At 50.4% G+C, this 6966-nt stretch overlaps 1 pseudogene; it reads left to right on the forward strand.

The window, feature by feature from the left end:
- Positions 1–437: 437 nt before the first annotated feature.
- On the forward strand, positions 438–1596 carry LOC144252990 (dnaJ homolog subfamily B member 14-like; annotated as a pseudogene).
- Positions 1597–6966: the final 5370 nt, after the last annotated feature.

Here is a 6966-nt window from a genome sequence, read left to right on the forward strand (position 1 = left end):
GTTTTAGATGACCCAATTTTATATGCATAAAAACCTAAAGAGGTCCCCGCCCCTCTCTGCATATGGCTGCTGTTGCCCTGGGCTGCTGTGGCCTCCTTAGCTCCAAGCCAGTCGGCTCTTTCTACTGGCCTCCATTTGGGCTGGGACGCCCAGGCCCAGGAGATTGGTCTGGGGCTGGGAGAGCTGGCTGGCGCCAGAGTGGCCCACTGGGGGCAGGGAGGTCGCTGTGAGGACGCGGAGCTGCAAGGCCCGCCCTTGCACCCCTGCTGCCACCGCCACCATGGTCCTGGGTGCTCCTCCTGGCTCGCTGCAGCCCCTGGCTCCCACCCGGGCTGGCCTCGCCTCCTAGGCAGTGGCTGCTTCCCCGTCGTAGCAGCGCTTCTCAAGGAAAGAGAACCAGGCGCAAGTCCTGGGGGGAACCGGAATAAGGCAGAGAAATGTGTCAAGGTCGCCAGGGAGGCCCAGATCACTGGCAACCGCAAGAAGGCCCAGCGCTCCCTTCAGAATCTCTACCCTCTGCCCTGGGCCCGCTGTTGCTCAGGCTGGTCTTCAACTCCTGGGCTCAAGAAGTCCTCTTGCCTCAGCCTTCCTGACTAGCTGGGAATAGAGCACTATGGGAGATAATTATGAAAAATGAAGCACTGCTGGAAATAGTCCTCATTGCGGATCACCATCAGGACTAGTGATCCCAGCAAACCCCACTGCACAAAGCACAACATATCCCGTGGTGGTGAAAGTGGAAAATGCTTTACCAAAGACCAAGTAGAGGGAGTTCTCAGAATTAACAAATGTAAAAATTACTATGAAGTACTTGGAGTTACAAAAGATGCTGGTGATGAAGATTTGCTTGCTTTGAAGTTTCATCCAGAAAAAAACATGCATCCCGAGCAACAGATGCTTGTAAAAAGATTGGAAATGCTTATGCTGTTTTAAGCAATCCAGAAAAATGAAAACAGTGTATCTCACAGGCAGTGAAGAACAAGCATGCAATCACCAAGACAATGGCAGATTAAATTTCCATAGAGGCTGTGAAGCTGATATAACTCCAGAAGACTTATTCAATATATATTTTGGTGGTGTATTTCCTTCAGGTAGTGTACACTCATTTTCAAATGTCCAAGCTGGTTATAGCCATCAACATCAGCATCGACATAGTGGACATGAAAGAGAAGAAAAAGGGGAGAGGGAGGTTTTTCTGTGTTTATACAGCTGATGCCCATTATTCTACTGATCCTGTGTCATTATTAGCCAACTGATGGTCTCCAATCCTCCTTATTCCTTATATCCCAGATCTGGATCAGAGCAAACCATTAAAATACAAACAGAAAATTTGGGCCTTGTTTACTATGTCAACAAGGACTTTAAAAATGAATAAAAAGGAATGTTATTACCAAAGGTAAAAAAAAAAGAGTGTAGAAGAAGATTATGTGACTAATATTTGAAATAATTTCTGGAAAGAAAGACAGCAAAAAAACAGATATGCAGTATGCAGCAAAAGTATACCGTGATGATCGACTCCTAAGGAAGGCAGATGCCTTGAACATGGACACCTGTAAAGAACTGGAGCTGCTGACTAGCCTTTATAAAGGAGGATGAACTGGAATTTTTATTTATACCTGGGGTCACCTCACTCCATGATGGGAACAGAATGGTCCTGAGCAGAGCATGTCTTCAGGGACCTGGGGCCAGTTTCAGAGCCACCTTACAGGTCCCACAGTCTCCTGCATAACTGACCACGCTCCCTCCTGGGTCTTTGCCAAGGGAGCCTCTTTCTCTTCAAGACCTTTCTCAGTTCACCCCTGTCCACAGGCCACACAGAACTTGGAGCCCTGGGTTTGAGAATTGGGTGTCACAGAGCCTCATCACTAGGATAGAAAGCTCATGTACATGAAAGTTTATTCTGAATATGCATATTTCTGTGCATTTTAACTGGGTTTAGGCCTTTCTATCACTGCTTCTCAGTTTCGTACATAGCCATTTGGTTCCAATAATGCCTTGCTGTGGGTGGTGTTGTGTGATGGCTGGAGGTTTGGCAGCTACAATGTTACCTAACAACTAATTGCCTTGGAAAATTTCTTTTTTAAAAGAAGAGAAAATAAAACTGACTCCAGACATTGCCAAAGGTCCCAGGGGTGAAAGGTTCTGGCAGTATGTGGGCTCTACTGTAACATGTGTTCTATGACCTGACCCATAACAGGAAGCACACTGAGCAGATTGGGAATGGGAAGGTGTCATGGGGAGAGATCAGGGGATCCATCTGAGCATGGAGGGGATAAGACATGGCATCAAATGTTTATAAAGTTAAACTGGATGTGGTAGAGCTCACCTTTAATCCCAGGTACTCGGGATGATGAGGTAGGAAGATAACTAGTTCAAGACCAGCCTGGGCCTCTGAGAGAACCTGTCTTAAAATAATACTGAGGCAGGGCTAGGATGGAGCTCAGGGTAGGGCCCCCTGATATGAAACCATGGTACTGAAAAGATAAGTTTATAAAGTTTACGTTGCAGACACTGGGCAGAAATTATCATTAAAAAATTAATGTTCAGGGCGGGGGGTTGGGTTGTGGCTCAGCTGTAGAGTGCTCATCTAGCACACGCGAAGCCCTGGGTTTGATCCTCAGCACCACATAAAAGTAAATAAATAAAATAAAGGTTAAAAAATTAATGTTCATCAAGAAATATTATTGAGTAGCCTGTGCTGATAAAGAGACTTTCATACAAGCCTGATTTAGAAAAGGACAAACTTCTGAGATTCTGAGACAGGAAAGATGTAAATAATCTCTGTGCAAGGTAGTGTTAGGGGGTGTGCTGGCTGGGAAGAAACCTCAGGACATGAGGGGAACTTTACTTTCTTCCCTCTGCACCTGCTCTGGAACTGACCCTGTGTTCAGTGTGCCCCTTGCTGGCCCTGGGTGCCCTGCAGGAGATTTGTGTCCAGGCTCACACTAAGGTCCCGTCACTGTGTCTCTGGCACAGTAATAGGTGGCTGTGTCCTGGGTGGTCAGGGAGCTCAACTGCAGGGAGAACTGGTTCTTGGATGTGTCTCTGGAGATGGACACTCGGCTCTTGAGGGTTGGGCTGTAGTTAGTACCACCACCAATAGTTATGTACCCTATGTACTCCAGCCACTTCCCTGGGGGTTGATGGATCCAGCTCCAGTCATAACCACTGGTGATGGAGTAACCTGAGACAGCACAGGTGAGGGACAGAGTCTGCGAGGGCTTCACCAAGGCAGGTCCTGATTCATGCAGCTGCACATGGTACAGGACACCAGGGGACAAGGACAGTCACACCCTGTCATTCATTAGAAGTCACAACCTCCCCATGGATCCAGGTCTGACACTGAGAACACTTACCCTGCAAAGCTGTGACCAGGCACAGGACAAGACCCAGCAGCCTCATCTTCTAGACCACACCTGCCTTCCCAGAGACCTCAGCCCTGTCTGAGCAGAGAGCTGGGAGATCCCTCAGCCCAGAGGGCATTTGAACCCAGAGCAGAAGGAGGAATTTGCATGTGGGTGAGGCTCTTCTGATATCTGGAGAGGCTAGGGTCAGGCTGCCAAGGTCCTCTGTGCTCCTGAGATGTGTCCCTGTCTTGAGCCCAAGTGGAGCTTTACCTGTGAGAGGAGAGCAGGTGGATTCAGGAGTGCTGGAAGGCTGTCAGATGAGGAGCCCACCCTCCTGAGCTCAGCCCTGTCTCCTCCAAGCCCTTCCTCCCTGCACCTGGGAGGGTCTCAGAGTGGCAAGAACGTGCCCAGCATGCAAGAGGCCCAGGATCACCTCCCAGCCCTGAAGTAGAAGCCCTCAGTGATGACTGAACAGAGCCCAGGGCTGAGGATGGGGTTCCCCACATCCAGGAGAATAGACCCCATTTGTTCTCAGGACTAGTTCCTCTCTTTCATCTCTGTGAGATTTGGGGGCTACAGACTGAGCAGGAGAGGAGGGAGCAGGGTCTCAGGAGGCAGGGGCTTCCTGCTGTGTGCCCACTGCCCTCCCCCCCTCTGTCCTGCTTGTCCTCCTGACTGTCCAGGTAATGCCTGTGGACAGCAGTGGGTGGGAATCTGCCCTAAGCTCTTACTCTCACCTGTCCTGCCCTCAGGTGTCAACCAGGAGAGGACAGGATGGAGGTTCTGGGCCAGGGGAGATTCCTGGGAGCAGAGGCAGCTCTCAGCTGCAGCCTGAGGCTGAGAGCCCCTGAGTCCCCTAGAGAAGCAGAGCCAGGCTGACAGCAGACAGGAGGTCATGCAGGGCAGGCGGGGTGAGGGAGGAGGCCCAGTCCCCTTCCCTGTGCAGATCACTGCAGTGAGACCTGCCTTGCCCACAGCCCAGCATTTGGAGAGAATTGTGGACACTGTCTTTAGTGAGGTGGGGTCACTGAGAGGGCAGGTGTAGTTGCTGACCTCCTGATGAGGTTCAGGAATTGACCTCCTGCCTAACTGAGTGAGCACAGCCCACTAATAAGACATGTGGGCTCCTCTCCTTGTTCCCTGTGGTGTTGACCATGAGCTCCCTGCAAACACTGAGCCTGCAGCACCCACCTCCTTTTCCTGGGGTTTCTCAGGTAAGACCTGCTGGTCTCCATGTTTTCACCACCTTCAAATCCAGGTGAGCCACTTGGTGAAGTTTCTAAGTCCTAGAAAATCATCTGATTAGAAAGCTGTTTTTCTAGCAGACCACATAACCTGGTATATTCTTCTAGGCATAACAAATAGGAGACACCTTCGGATGATCCCGCTCTCTGACCTGGGGATCAAGGATCCCTCTGTGTGACAGTCTTCCCCACTTCACCTCTCCCATCTGTTCCAGGGCTTCAGTTTTCTCTCACCATTCACTGAAATGTGTTGGTGGAAATCAGAAAGTTACTGGATGTATGATGTGGCCATAAAATACCTCCTAAAATCTTATCAAAATTTTGACATTGTCTTGTCACTTGACGAAAATTCTGAGAACACAAAGGGGGAAAAGCTACCTTTGGGTCATGACTTAGGAGGTTTTAGTGCAAGGTGGCAAGTCCTTACATCTGGCCAATGAGGGAGAACACCATGGCAGAAAGGCGTGGAGGAGGAAAGCAGGTCAGGACATGGCCCCCAGGAAGCAGGTGAGCTCCATCAAATAGGGACACAGAGTGTCCCCCAAAGGCACACCTCAATGATTCAAGTATTCCAGCCACATCTCATCTGCTTACAGTTGCTGCATGTCAATCCATGTTAGTGGATTAATCCACTTTAGGCTTGAGCCCTGATAATCTAGTCCTCTCTCAGTTGTCTCACATGTGAGCATGTGGGACACCACATATGTGAACCATGACAGCAAATTCCTGGTCCTGGTAATCTTTTCACCTGGTCAGTTTCCAGGGATTTAATCTCCTCATTTCATATTGACATAAAGATCAGGGAAATAACCAACTGTGTGAGAGGCTCATGTGCACGTAGCAGCGAGGAGTGTCCAGCCTGTTGCTGTCCAGGAGCAGCACCGTGTCTGTCATGCCCTGTAACACATGCAGCTGTAAACCATCCTTCACCTCTGACAGGGGACACCAGTTCTGTTGGAGCCACTGATCCCCCACAGCCCTCAGCCCAGTTTGGGAAATTCTGGGAAACAGGACAGAGCAAAGCCAGCCTGTGCTCCACACCATGCTCCACTGCACAGAGCCATGCAGGGACCCCACCAGGATCCTGGGAAGCAGCTTGCTGGCTGCTCCCTTCAGCCTCCCTACCTAGCTGTATACTGGTCAGGAAGGAACTGTCCATCCATCTGCAGACACAGGACTCAGCTGCCCATAAGTCCACACTTTTACAAAGCAGAGAAGAGCCTTGGGCCCTCCCTGAGTGGCAGGACATGCTGAGAGCAGGGCCAGCTGTAAGGGACACACACATTTCCCAGGACCCCAGGTAGCATTGCAGGAACCTATAACCCCTAACAAGGTCCCCAGGGCAGCTGAGCAGGCCCTGAGCAGCCACTGCACAGAGTCCCTGTAGAGGTGCAAAGCCAGCCCTGGGTGCTGAGAGCACCTCGCCCTTGTCCCCAGGTGTTGCCTGTCCTGTGCTGTCCTCTAATCTGACAGCCACCTCTCCACTCATGGGGCCTGCTGCACTGCTGACCTGGGCCTGATGGAAGGCCACCCCAGGCAGTCCTTGAGAACAGATGGGCTGCACCTCTGCTGCTCTGCCAGCAGCCCTTCAGCTATCCAGGCTGCCAGAGTGGTCCCAGCACCATGCAGCCCCAAGACTATGAGGCCCAGCTGCTCCAGGAACACCTGACCAAGGTGCAGTGAATGCACTCCTCAGGTGGAAAAGAACAAGGAGCCTATAGGACTCTTCAGCCTCCATTTAGCAAAGAATTATTTATGTTATGGGTGACAAGGGGGGTGGGGAAGAATGAGAGGCATAACACCTGCTCAACCAGGTATTTCTGAGCCCTTAGGAATACAAGTGGTCATGAGGCCACCTGTATATATTTCCCTGACCAAAGGGGGACATGCAGGAGCAGATGCATGCATTTCCAGAACTGTTCATCCTGCCCATGTGAGCCTAGAAAGAGCAGGAAGCCTGAGCAGAGAAGGGACAGACACACAGGTCACATCATGAGTCAATACCCAGGAAAGACAAGGCCAAGGGCAGATGGTTTCACCAGAGGAGCATATGAATTATTAAGGACAGCCAATGTCACACTAACTGAATTAGGTAGGGTTAGTTTTATACATGCAGATGTTAACCACTGGGACAGCCCAAATGTGGATGCTGTAACACATCAGGGATTACCACTGTAGAAAGGCAAGCTTGGGGATCAGGTAATACATTAGATAGTATCCACTGGGGACAGAGTCAGTGTATAGATGGGTTATGAGGCCAGATAGTATCCACTGTGGACAGGACCAGCTTGGGGAAGGAGTAAGTGTTCAGATAACATCCACTGGGTACAGGCCACCACCATGGGGTAAAATGTCAGATGTCATCTACTGTGGAC

This window comes from Urocitellus parryii, unplaced genomic scaffold, assembly GCF_045843805.1.
Source record: "Urocitellus parryii isolate mUroPar1 unplaced genomic scaffold, mUroPar1.hap1 Scaffold_79, whole genome shotgun sequence".
Lineage (NCBI taxonomy): Eukaryota > Metazoa > Chordata > Mammalia > Rodentia > Sciuridae > Urocitellus > Urocitellus parryii.